Raw genomic sequence first — 14,193 nt, 5'->3', positions numbered from 1 at the left:
AGGGCAAAATGAGCTAACACATGAAAGATGCTTAGCTAAAACAAATAGCTCTTGTCTGTATTCACTTAGGTTAATATACCAGCCTGAAGACGGAGTGTATATATCCGTGAGGAAGACATGTATTTTGACAATAGAAATACTAAATGGCTCTGTGCTCAGCCACGTATTGTTTAAGGAAGAGAAGTGTTGCCTTCCCTATGATTTTGAAAACTCTTCTATCCTGATGTTTCTGTCTGTTTCCATTCAGTCCTCAGAGTCATTCACTGAGCCCTCATGGGGCACACAGCATTGGGTGAGGATTTGTAGGAAAGAGAGAAGAAGGAATCAAATAAGTTGTCTCTATTTAGGATTAAGTTACTGCTGAATCTCAGTTTCCTCATCTATAAGATGGGGAGAAGTACTAAAAAAATTAAAGAAGCCGTATGTAAAAATGCCTAGCACAGTGCTTGGAACACAGCAGGTACCTAGTAAATTATCATGTTGATTCCTTCCCCAATTAAGAAGGCAGGTTCTGTCTTTTTCCACCATCATCTCCATTTACCCAAATCCATTCAATCTCCAAGGCCAAGCTCAAATGCCAACTCTTCCAGGAAGTCCTCCCAGAGTGGCTGAGATCTCTCCTCTGGGCTTCTCCAGCACAGTTTCCCTTCACTTGTGACTCATGGCACTCAGCACTTTGCTTTGTGTGCTTTGCTTATTTGTGTGTTATCATCTGCACTAGGCCGCTAGCTCACTGGGGACAGAAATTATCTGTCATCCATCTTTAGATTGGTGTGCTGAGTGTGATGGCTGACACTTGAGAATGTACTCTGTGAATGTCTGTGGAATGAATGAGTCTAGCTAGCAAAGCACTGGACCAGGGTTGGTCTCTAGGCATTGCCATGAACTAGGTGTGTGATGTTGAGGAACTCACTTAACTTCTCTGGATCTCAGTTTTCTCTCCAGTCAAATGAGGATGTTGGATTAGTTTTTAGGGCTGCCTGCCCCAAATTGCCCAATGCCCCTTAAGGGAAGCCCATTAGGGTGGGAGGGACCTACACAGTGAAACAGGTCACTACCCCAGTTGTAGGTCAGGTGTTCAGTGGAGAACCACCTGAGCCACTGCAGAAGGCCACTGGAAGTCACAGTATAGGGACCAGGGATGGAAAACACAAAGAGAATCACATATCTCTGCACGCAGGCCATGCCCTCTGGTTGGCTACAAATCAAGCCTCTACTCTAGCAGCACAGAAGGGATCAGAGTCAACCATGGGGCCATCCAGCAAAACTAGCCTTCTGTTAGTAGTTGCTGGTAAAAAGCCTTCCTGCTCACTAGTCTGACGTTTCTTTGTTTTGTGCTTTTTTTTCTGTTTCAATCCTTTATTAGAAACCATGCAAACCGGCCAGGCACAGTGATTCACGTCTATAATTCCAGCACTCTGGGAGGCCAAGGCGGGTAGATCACTTGAGGTCAGGAATTCAAGACCAGCCTGGCCAACATGACGAAACCTCGTCTCTACTAAAAATACAAAAATTACCCAGGCATGGTAGTGCACGCCTGTAATCCCAGCTACTCAGGAGGCTGAGGCATGAGAATTACTTGAACCCAGGAGGCAGAGGTTGCAGTGAGCTGAGATCATGCCACTGCCCTCTAGCCTGGGCAACAAAGCAAATCCTGTCTCAAAAAAAAAAAAAGAAAAGGAAAAGAAATGAAACGAAACAAAACCATGCAAACTTTAATATAAAACATACAAGTGCAATAAGAATCTTTGTGTCAATATGATTCTCAGGATTTGTCTCATGGCAGCCACCCCAAGACCAGGCCTAACTGGAACACCCTGCCACAGGCTGCCCTTGCCTCTCCTTCCTAAAATTCTATTTATGCCATGAGCTCTCGGGACATGAGCTCCTAAAATCATCTAGAACCTGAGCAGTCTGCATTTGTGCCAAATGAGGGCTGGAGCACCTGTCTACTTGCCTGCTCTCATTCTCTGATGGCAGGAACCACAGCTGGTTCCCTGCTGCCTCCCTCTTGCAGAGCCTTGGGCCTCGTACTCGATTTGTTAAATGAATGCGTGACTGTAAGAGCAGAAGGGGTGCAAGTCCCCGTGGGCCTGAGCAGAGAGGAGAGACTGTTCCTGAAAAAAATTGAGTTGGTTTCCCAATTTGGGTCTCCTGAGAGTCGATAAGGGCTCTCATTTTTGAAAGAAGAAAAAACAAAAATCAGAACAAACAAACATCCCCAACCCAAACTGGCTTCCCAGTCACCATGGGAGAGAGCAGATTTCTGTTGCTATGCAGCATAGGTGAGCCAATACCTGCTGTGGGACCCTCAGACCCAGTCATTTGCACCAGCTTCCCCAACTCCTAGTGCTGTCTCTAGCACCACCTCCCGCCCTCACCATCCAACAAGGAGGTGCTCATCTTCTGAAAGATAGTTATGCAGGACAGATATGGGCAGCAGCTGGGGTGGCTACAGCACTTAACTCTCATCCACATGCTCCACATTTTGCTGATCACTGAGACTCTGAAGCTATTGGAGGCCACTTGGGTCACTGCATGGTTTGGGGCAGACTTTCAGGAAACCAATTTCACCAGAAGGTATTCCATACTCCAAAGATTTAATATCAGTAGGAAGCATTTGAGTTTTGAACTGTTTTAACTATTCAAGAAAGCAGAAGGAGGATCCTGGCATACAAGGAGTACCCTGTGTTCAACTGTACCTGTTGTCTGCACTTGAGTTTGTCTTTTCAAGCTGTTGAGAAAGATAGGCTGGGGGCCAAGAATGAACAAGGAAACTTTTCCTGCTGGCTGCACTGTGGCCCTGAGTAATGCTCCCTGGCCCTTTCTAGGGACAGCTTGATCCCAGTGGCTGGCAACAGCGCCCCTCAGAGGGCAAGAGACACTCCTCCTGATTCACCCCCAACACTCAGCTCCAGTTTTGTGGATTTCCCCGTTGACAGATGATCACACAGCTGACCAGGGGAAGAAGGCCTTTTTTTTGGTATTTGATTCCTGCCAGCTTTATCAAAAACTGGTCACCTTGGCTAGTCCGTAAAGCAAAATAGTACAAAGCACTCTTGCTGTAGATTGCTACAGGGAGCTCATGAGCAAAATGAAGGAAGGCCCTTTGCTCTCCCAGATGCTGTCTTTGGTCAGCAGGGTAGCATGCTGGCGAGTTCCTTATTCTCTAAGAAAGTTTCCTGTATCAGGTAAAGGGGCCAAGAGGAGTGATGAGCTACCCACACCACTGCCAGGCTCAGGCAGCTTCAGTAGTGCAGCGTGCTGGGACCTCGGCAGAGTGGCTGGTGAGAGCAGAGAAGAGGCTGGCAGCATACAGGACTAGAGCTGCAGAAATGAACTGAGTCCTGGGGCTGGTCCACAAAGAGGCATGTGTCTCAAGAGCCTATACACCCAGGCATCACTAAGGATGCTCATTTCAGGAGGAACTTAGCAGTGGGAAGTCCCAGACTCCATGATGTAGGAAGCCAGGCGGATCGAACCGTGGGAGCAGGGCCCCAGTTTGGTGGTACAGGGAACGGAGTCTAGTCCCTCAAGGAAGAGGATTGACCAAGCTTAGCTGGGAAGCTGGAGCCCAGCTAAGGGGATGAGGCAGGCATCAGAGCAAGATTCCATTTCACCAGAGAACAGCAAATTGACAGGAAACAGAGGCAGGCCAAATGCAGGACCAACTCAGAGGCTGAGGACAGCTGGGGTTGCTGGCCAGCAGGTACAGGGAAGTCATCCCAGGCTGCTGTACTGCTGTTAAATCAAGGTCATCCACTGGGAAGAAACGACACTGCTCTGCAGAGTCTCTGCAGAGGTAGGGACTGGCCACGCTACTAGCACACAGCACCTTGATGTACTTGGCCAAAAGGTGCCTCCTCCGGACTACTCAGTTAGAAAAGGCACTTTGGAGACAGACTCATACCGGGATGCATGATTTAGCAAATAGACAGCACAGACTTTATTTTAGCCCCTATGTGCCCCTGGCCTGGGTACCCTGGCATAGAATCATGTGTGGCAGCTGAGAGGTAGGTTCAGAAATGGACACAGTCAAATCAGTTGAATCTGTCAGATATCTATATCTATATCTGTATCTATATATATGTCTATATACATAGAAACTTTACTTCCATAGAAACTGGCCAAAGCAGGGCCCAGGCCTGGGGTCAGGGCTTCAATCAACAGGGAGAGATGGGCGTTCAATACCCAGAGTAGCCAGAAACTCAAGAGTCATATAAGTAAGAGCTTGGGAAAGTGCTACTGGACATCACCAGAGGAGACATAGCTGTCGCCATGCCCAAGAAGAACTCTCAGGCTTGGTATAGGATGTGGCAAGTAGAGGCAACCCCAGGCAGTAAGGGGCAATGATAAGAGAACCCAGGACTCAGGTGGTACTGGGCGGTGTGCACCCCAAGGTTGCTGGGTATTTGCTGCCAGTCTTGTGGGTGAGCCAGCCTAATTGCACTGGTCAAAGCCATAGAGGTGGGCAGTGGCAAGGAGCCTTTGGCTGAATGGGCTGACAGCCCATGTGCCTTGCTGTGTAAACACCTTTAAGCTGCCTGAGTCTTGGTTGTAATTCGATTAGCTATATGGGATTCTTGAAGCTCCATAAAGCACAATACTGTTGGACCATCCTTTTCCTCTGTTTTTTGTTTTTTTTTTTTTTAACTTTTGCAATTATTCCAGCTGCATGCAAAGCTGTTGGTAGTTTTACAGCCTGGAATGACTATCTCTTGTGTAGGACAGAATCTTTGAAACATTAAACAAGGATTAGGCAGGCTCTGGGCCAAGGGATAATGGGGGTTCTGCAGGGGGTGGGGAAGGACCCAGCAGCTGGTGGCAGGCAATCTGGGGAGCTCTGATTCTATTTCATCACTACATTGACTTTCTTACCACAATTAAAAATAACAATGATTCACAGTTGTGCAATTATTTGTCATTCATCAGGATTTTGAAGGTGGCTCCAGGTAGCAGTGGGTGGTTAAAGAGGCTCAACCCATTGTTAGTGGGGACTGAAACACCACTGCTCACACAAGCACACACAAGCCCACATGCCTATGTGGCTGCATATGCTGCTTATGCACGCACACTACTGCATAAGTGCACACACACAGGTCCACATCCACCCACAAACACGCTCACACACAGACACACAATATACAAACGAACACAGTGCTCACATGGATGCATTAACACATACATGTGTGCACACATGCACACACACACTTGTATGCATGAATATGAACACATGGAAACGCATGCAAGGCACACACACAACCATGTGTTACATGCATGTAATGCAATACGCACGTACGCAAGAAACATGTATGTGTGCACACATGAACAGAGTACTTGCATATACATGTAAAAAGATGTGAAGACATACACATGCACATACATGCACACTCACACAGGCATGCCAACTTCTCCCTATTTCACAGGGAATAGGAAGCTGCCTCCCTCTCACAAGGTGACCTAAAGCACGGCTGTCAACTGTTCAATTACCTCTCACCCAACAGAAGCCAGGAAGCCTCTATGCAACCCATCTCTCCTTCTTACTGAAACCCCAGGCAAAGCTCCAGGCAAAGCTCAAGGCTAGGACAGAGACACACCCTTCTCTGAAGTTCCCTTTTTGTCTCCTACTTCACTGGTCCTGCTGCCCAACAGCTCTCTCTCCAGAGGGAATGGAGAAAAGGGATGAGGACAAAATTCAAATAAGCTGTTTGGAATCAGAGATCCATGGTGCACCAGAGACAAGCAGCCTATTTAATGGTAAAGGGTGTAGGCTTCAAAACCAGACAATCAAATCACACCTCTGTAACTCTGGACAATTTCCTTAACTTCTCTGTGTCTGCCTCCTTGTTACATTGTTACCTCCAGGTGACATTGGTAATGGTCCATACCACCATCATATGGCACTAATTTATGTGAAGTACTTAAAATAACTCTGGCACATACGAAGTGCTCAATGAGCTGGGGGTGCCTAGTCAGGACTCTTTCTATCTAGGAGCACTGGGGGTCACTTGAGTCTCAGGATCAGGCCTGGAGAAGTGGGGGTCAAACTCCAGCCCTGGCCAGAGGCAGCTAGCTGGGTGGTGCCTAGCTGGAAGCCTGAAAACCAGCCTCGGGAACCCTTCCTGGCCAAGCCTGCCTGCCGCCCCCAACAAAGTAGATGCAGGACCCCAGCCATCACTGTACCCAAGAGAGGGCCAAGGAGGCTCACCTACATTGGACCTGCCATTTTAGTGCATGTGGCGATCATCCTGGCTCTGGTCTGCCATCCCTAAGAAGCAATGAGGTGAGCTGGCTGTCAGGAGAGAACCAGAGTGGAGGTGCCCATGTTGATGCCTCCCAGGCTTCCAGGGGCAGGAGAGTAGAAAAGACATGAGGTCCAGGGCCAGCGGGCCTGGATGTGAATTCCTGTCCTAGCACTTCCTGGCTATGTGGCCTTGGGCCTGGTCCCTTTTTTCCTTTTTAGACTCTCTGCGACTTAGCTGCCTCATCTATGAAATGGAGATGGTGACCACGTCTACTTCCCTGGGAGATCATGACTATTCTTTTGTCAACAAAATTGATAGAGTGACTATGATGAGTGGCACACTGGGCTAGTTGTTGTTGGGGTCTTGAGATGACCAGGATCATGTTCCTGTCACACTGGTCACCTTGGCTAGTCTGACCTAAACTACTCACTGTAATTTAGTGAGTCAAAAACCAGGTAAAATACAGCAGGATAAGGAGGAGCCAGGGTGCATGGGAGCACTGAGGCCAACCCCCTCATCCAGCTGGGGTGGTGCTGGGGGCAGAGCCATGGAGGAATTTCTGGAAACAGTAGTAGCAAAGCTGACTTTGGAAGTCTGGAGCTAAGCAAAGTGGGTGGGGTAGTGGAGGACATTCATTCCCAGCAAAGGGAGCAAACCAGGATGGGCTGGCTGTGGCCACCATGTCCACATACAATGCAGACAAGCAAGAAGAACCGCACACTGGACAAAGCGATGAGACTGCCTGTGCTGGAAGAAGTGGTCTTCTGTGGGAGTCAGAAGACCTGGGGACCTAGCTCAGCTCTGCCATGCAAAGAAGTGGCACACTGGCAGGTTTCTGCCCAATGTAGGTCCACAGTTTCCTCCCAAGAGCCAGCTAGGATTAATTGGCTGACCTTGGGTTCTGCCCATCTGATGCTGTTGTCAGGAGGGACAGTTTCCTTCTGCCCATCTCTTGAGGCCCGCTGAGTTGTATGCCTTCTCCTGGCAACGGATATGGGAGGTTTCTAGCAAACGTGACCATCGTGAAGACTGGGTCAATGAACAAAGGAGATCCCTGGCCTGGGAGAGAGAGAAGATTCGATCCAGCCTTCAAGCACATGAAGTGCTGGGAACCAGCCATTGCCTTGCTTGAAAGCGGCAGCAGGAGATAAGTGTCGGGCTGGATTCAGGTTGGGCGAGGCATTGCCAACCCAGAGCAGACAGACATCTCCAGGGCATGGGATTCTTAAAAGAATATTTGATATTACCATTGCTTTGATGTGCTTTTAATCACAAATTCAAATTAATTTTGAAATTTCAAGTGGCATGAAAGAAGGGTATGTGGTTTTTATGTTTATCAAAAGAGGACATGAGTTCAAAAAGGAAACAGAAATTGACTACAGCAAAGAAAACTTTTTTTTTTTTTTCCAGAAATGGAAGTGGCTGAATTGTGAGATGGGGCAAGGGAACAGCTGGGACAGCTGATGAGGGAGCCTGAGCAGGTTTGCGCTCACTGGGCGCTCGCTCTGTGCCAGACATGGGGATACCTGTGCCACATGAACAAGCTCCCGGAGTGCTTAGCCAGGCACTCGGCGCAAAGCCACCAAAAACCTGTTGAAGGACTGAAAGAATGAAGCAATGAATGCCAAGAGTCAAAGGCAGAGACGCCTCTATTGACTGAAAATCCTGGTGCTTCCCTCCCTCTGGAAGTCTGTAGAGGCTGAATCACACAGTCCCAGCTAAAGACGTTGGTCCACTGGGATTTGCTGAAAAGTGTGGTAGTTGAAACCAGCAGGCTCAGAGCTGTGCTCCCACCATTTTCTTGATTTGACAAGGAGGATGAGGAGGGGAGGGGAAACATGGCCTTTGAGCTGCAGAGCAGGCAGAGCCTGGTCACTACTGTCAGGAATGCTTGCAGAGGGTGGGTAATGCAGGGAGGCTCAGGGTTGATCATCTGACTCTGAAGATGGGAAGTGAGTTCAGACCAGCAAGAGAAACTTACCTTCTCCTCTGCACTCCACCCTACATTCATGCCATATCCCTGGGATACAACAGGGAAGCTCCAAGGACCCTGGCCCAGGAAGAAACACTCCACCCAGTGGTGCCCACAGCCAGAGGCTAGCTCTGGGGGAGCTGAGGCGGAGGCAGCTGTCCCAGGCTCCTCAGCTGCAGCACAGATGGAGGACAACAATTAGAACAGTGACTCACAAAGAATCAGAGTGCCCTGCAGCTATGCTAAAATGCAGGTTTCAGGCCTTGCCCCAGATCTACAGATTCAAAATTATTTCATTAAATCCATATTTATTGAAAAACTACAAATACCAGGCACTATTCTAGGGGCTGGAGATGCTTCACGGAGCAAAATAAATGCCCCTGTCTTCTTGGAACTTACACACTGGGGGAGGGAAATGTGCAAATAATTAGGGGAGAGTAAATGAGTGAGCACAGTATGTCAGATGGCATTTGGAGGTACAGAGGAAAAGAAACAAGGGGTGGGGTGAGGAGTGACATGGAGGAGGGCTGCCCTTTAAATGGGGTGAAACACTGACAGCCCTAGTGAGAAGCAGGCATTTGAGTAAAGGCCTAAAGAGGAAAAGGAGCAAGTTGTGCAGATATGGAGCAGGGTGGAGGGGAGGGAGTAGAAAGAACATTCCAGATGGAGAAAGCAGCAAGTGCAAATGTCCTGAGGCCAGGGCATACCTGGTATGAACCTCCACATTATTCAAAAAATAAAAATTTAATAATATACAAATGGGGTCTTGCTATGTTGTCCAGCTGTTCTTGAATGCCTGGGCTCAAGTGATTCTCCTTCCTTGGCCTACCAAAGTGCTGGGATTACTGGCATGAGCCACCACACACTGCCAAATGTCCATATTTTTAACCAAGCTCAAACACTAAAGTTTAAGACTGCTGCAGCAGAGTGACAGCATGATAGATCGGAGCCAGCCCCTGAAAAAGTGGAGCTTGTTGAGGAAGTTGCTAAGGAGACAGAGAACAGGGATTCAGGCTCCTACATAACGGCCACTTACAGAGCCTTCAGTCCCTAGCTTCTGAGTAAGAGCTGAAGGTCTAGAGAGGCTTGGAAGAAGAAAGCAGTGATTGACTGCCCTGTTCCTGTGTTTGAGGAAGCACAGGCCTGACCCAAAGCAAAGATGTGGCCGAAGAGAGCTTGGGGAGACACGAGATGCCAGCATGCATGGAACTAGTAATAGAAACCTGGGAAGGAAGGTTTAGTAAGGAAGACATTCGGATGGCTCTGCACGGCTGCGTAATTTAGTTTTAAACACCAACATCCCTTCCATCGTGTTATCTCATTCAAGCCTCCCAACAACCCCTGAGGTAGGAATTATACATCTCAATTTTACAGATAAGGAAAATAGGGTTCGCAGAGATTAAGAACACACAGCTAGCACGAAGTCAGAAAGAGCTGGAACGGAAAAGCTGGCTGAATGCCAAATTCTGCCCTCTTCCCATCAAAACAGCTGTCTTTCAACAGTGGCTACTTGTCAGCTGTTATCATGATTATTATTACTGTTGTTATTATTATCACCGTCATTTTAAGTCACCCTTGGCACCCAGAAGCTTACACGGAACTTTCATTCCGATTCCCTCACCGTATCCTCAGTGCCTCTGTGAGGCAGACAGGCAAGGCAGGGCCTGATGTCCCCATCGCGGCACATAAGAAAACCTAAGCCCAGAGACCCATGGCCAGAAAGCAGCAGAACTGAGCCTGGAAACCAAGTCTTAGAACATTTCATCCCCACTTTAGACTTATCTGCCGAACTCCTCATGGCAGAGACTAGGTCTGATCCATCACCCCCTTCCTTCCCTTGGCCCAGGCTGGTACTACAGAAACATTAGTTGAGTCGAGCTGAGTTGACCTGATTTGAAAAACATGAAAGTCTTGTGCGGAGTGAGATGCCCAAGAGAAGCAGCCCCCCACATGGAGCCTGCACAGGGTCTGGCCACAGCTGCTTTCCTCCAAGTCAGGTTGAGGTCCGAGGGGTCTTTAGCCATGTCCTAAGGCCAGAGAGCGGCCACTTCCTCCAGGAGCTCACTCTAGTGCCTCTTCTTCCCCTTTTGTGAGTTCAGCTCAGCCCGGGGTCAAGGAGCCCCATTCCTGGTTACCTCCCTGTCCCATTCCACAGGGGAACTCTAGCCAGGCCCAGGCCCCTTCCCATCATGTCCGGCCTCCACTCTGGCCCTGTCGGCCATCAGGCACTGAGCCTGCTGCTATGCTTGACTCTGGGCACCCATCACCACAGCCATGTTACCTCCTGCTGCCTCCCTGTTCCCTCACAGAGCAGGAGAAAGATGACTCCTTTATTTTCAGAGGCAATCCTTGCTTCTGTGCCCTATATCCCATCTTCCCCCTCAGAGGCCCTGCTCCAAACCCTGGCCTCAGGTGCCCACCTCCCCAGATCCATTAAATCACTAGAGGTAAAACCTGGGCCCTGAATGCCTTAAAAGCCCTCCAAGTGATTCTAATACGCACCCAGGGTCTCGAGAACAACCTACCTTTAAGAAAAGAGAACTAGAACACAAAAAAAATACAATAGAATTGAATTGAACAGAACAGAACATAATATAATAGAAAATAGCAAAGTGCTTGGCACATTATAAGGGTAAGCATTGTTTCTTAAAAGTCATGTTCCCATCGTGTGTGTATGGGTGTGAGTGGGTGTGTCATCCTGGGTCATGATGTAACTTTATTTCTTGCCATAGAAGATGGTAATTTTTAATTTTTATTTTTGGAAAACATTGCTCCAGTTCCTGCCTGAACTTGTGATTCTCCTCTACAGTCAAGAATCCTCGAGGAAAAATCTTCCCTCACTGCCTGCTCTTTGTCTTCATCTGGCTTCAACAGCCCCCATCTCCAACATTCCACTAAAGCTTCTCGCTGGGGTTTCCCAGGTCTGTCCCTTCCACACTCAGTGGCTTCTGCTCAGGTTCCTCATCCTTCCACCTGTCTATGGGGTCATGTGAATACACGGTTCTCTTATTCCTGAAATTCCCTCTGTCCACAGAGACTGTGCTGTCTTCCAGATTCTCCCAAGCGTTCCTCCTCTCTCACCTGCGAATGCTCTTCCTCCCAACGCCTACATATCTTACCCTCAGCATTCTCTCAAGCTTCTAACTTTCTGTTCTTTCCACTTCCCTTTTGACCTCCTCTCCTTCCAGTCAATGGCTTTAAGTACTCCACGCATGAGACTCCAAATCCGTGTTCCCACATTTCCCCTCTGGGGCTCCTGCCATGCAGTTTGCTGGCTTATGTGCCTGCCTCCTGGAAATGGGTTAGAACTTAGGGAGGGTAATAGTGACAGGGATCAATTCACAGTCACACATAATGTGACCACTGCAGGCAGGCGAGGCAAGCAAAGGAGGATTTATCATCTGCATTTTCCAGAGAGAGAGAAACAGACTCTGAGAGGCTGAGGGACTTTTCCATGGTCAGTTATCATCCATGTGGAGAGGGTTGCAGAATCTATGACTTCAGGCTTTAATCCAGAGCTCTGACTCTTAACACTATGCACTGGACACTGAATATGTTCAAAAGTGAAGCCACATGTTATTCCTGAAACTAAAGCTTCTCTAACAGACCTGTGAATCATTAGGAATGCTTTCTAAGGCCAGTCTCAGTGGCTCACGCCTGTAATCCCAACAATTTGGGAGGGCAAGGCAGAAGGATTGCTTGAGTCCAGGAGTTTGAGACCTGCCTGCCCAACATAGTGAGACTTCATCTCTACAAAAATTATAAAACATTAGCCAGGCATGGTGGATGCAACTCTAGTCCTAGCTACTCGGGAGGCAAAGGTGGGAGGATTGCTTGAGCCTAGGAGGTCAAGGCTGCAGTGAGCTGTGATCGTGCCACTGCATTCCAGAGTGGGCAACAGAGCAAGACCCCATCTCAAAAAAAATCAAAATTAAAAAAAAGAATGCTTTTTAAAACAGCGATGTCTAGAACCCTCTTCGAACTCACTGAATTAGAATCTCCTAGGAGAGCTTTTTGTTTGTTTTAACTTAATATTTTGAAGTAATTATAGATTCACAAAAGTGCACAAGAAGTTTTCATGTGCCCCTCACCCAGTATTCCCCAATGGTAACGTTGTACATAACCACAGCACAATATCAAAACCAGGCCACTGACACGGCTACAATCCACAGAGCTTGTTCAGCTTTCTCCTTATACAGGCAGGCACTAGTTTGGGTGTGCATATATAGCTCGATGCAGTTGTGATGACAAGTACAGCTTTGTGTAACCAATACCTCAATCAAGATAGTTTACTGAACCATCACCACAATGCTCTAGATCTTTGGTTTTGAAAGTTCTTAGGTGCTGCTCGTCTGCATCCCTGATGACGGACTACTGCACCAGGGCATTGTTCCTGCTGCCTGCCTCTTCTGGGGCAATGCACCGCCATCCTCTAAATCACCCTGGCTTGAAACTCTGAGCTGTCATTGACCGTTGGCCTGCCTGCCCATGGCTTCTCAGTCAAATGGTCCAACAGATTTTTCCTTCATAATACCTCTCAGGCCCATAACTTGTCCCTGACTCCAAGCCTCTTGACTTCTCTCTACCGCTGCAATAGCCTTCTCATCCATTTCCCTTCTTCAAGATGCCCCAGCCAATATCATAAAGCACGCCAAAACTCCTCCATTGCCCAGCTCTGACCCCATCATTCCTCTGACCAAAAGCTTTAGATAGTTATTGCCATTTACAAAATAAAGTTCAAACTCTTTAAGTTCAAATAGGAAATCCTCTATAGCTGATTCACTTTCCTTATCTAAATTTCTCAAACTCAGTATCAGCTTTTTCCATATGGCTTATAGTCCAAATGGTATCCTTAAGGACATGATAAGGTTCTCACCATAGGGAAGAAACGAAAGGCTCTGAGATTTCTTCCTCCTAGTGCTCCATTCTCTTCTCTCTTGTTATGTGAGAAGTTGTGCCTCTTGCTTGGGGGATGTTTTCATCCTCAAATGCTGGTTCTTCCATGCTGTGCCTCCTTACAATGTAAGACGTGAGGAGGATCAGCAGGCCGAGGTGAAGTCCAGGGATAGAGTGTGTGGGGCAGGCTAGTCAGGCTGTCTGGCGTTAGTCACTAGGGGATGGGAGTTTTCTTAGGCATTAGTTTTTTGGGTCCCAGGCTAGATGATGGTAGGCAGCCATCAGAGACGGGAGCTGGGCCCTTCCTGTCTCCCTCGTGATAGACAATTACCTTTAAGACTATGTTGCCTATTTGCATCCTTGATGCCTTTTCCTTTCTTCACGTCCACAGAACAATGAGAATCAAATGATTCTCCAGCAGTGCCCTTCAGAAATTTCTAAAATCCCCTCACAGCACTGCTCCCACACTTCTTACCATATGATGATAAAATGAAAATGAAGATTCGCTTTCTCAGATTAAATACGTTTCAATTATCCAATGTGTTTCAGCTTTAATTGATAACAAATCACAAATTGCCCATCTGAACTTCTCATTACAGCAACTGATTCACTAGGAAATTTACTACCTGACACCAGAGAAAACTCAAAAGATAACACAAGCTCAGTGTTTCTGCGACACAGCGACCCAGAAGTCTATTTTGAGAAATCATGCGTTATCAGAAGTACGTTCATATAAATGGCCCTGTCAAGAACACTGGTTTTTCAGCTGTCTCCAAATGTGGTCTTTAAGTCTGGAATGGTATATGATGGCACATGGGGATGCAAAGAACTAGAGACCAAGAAATGTGTACCAGGGAGAAGAGGTGGCTGGTAGTGCTGGAGAAAGAGAGTTAGTGATGCGGTGGCCTCAATGAGATGTTTGCAGGCCACCCAGGGCCTGGCTAGGGACAGATGAAACAGGGAACAGGGTATCCAGCAAAGAGGCTAGACATTTGACAGGTCTGCTGCTGTCACTGAGTTACATGTCCACTCCCATCCCCATCATCACCACCACCACAACCTCCATCACCACCAGCACCA

The 14,193-nt window shown here is 47.8% G+C and overlaps 1 protein-coding gene across 1 annotated transcript in view; it reads right to left on the bottom strand.

Moving 5' to 3' along the window:
* Positions 1–14,193, bottom strand: part of GALNT18 (polypeptide N-acetylgalactosaminyltransferase 18) — a 355,023-nt gene that overhangs the window by 147,446 nt on the left and 193,384 nt on the right. The gene's annotated exons all lie outside the window — the stretch shown is intronic.

Source organism: Colobus angolensis, unplaced genomic scaffold (genome assembly GCF_000951035.1).
Source record: "Colobus angolensis palliatus isolate OR3802 unplaced genomic scaffold, Cang.pa_1.0 Scaffold380, whole genome shotgun sequence".
Taxonomy (NCBI): domain Eukaryota; kingdom Metazoa; phylum Chordata; class Mammalia; order Primates; family Cercopithecidae; genus Colobus; species Colobus angolensis.
The sequence above is the reverse complement of the archived record's forward strand: the minus strand, read 5'-3'. Positions and strand labels throughout refer to the sequence as shown.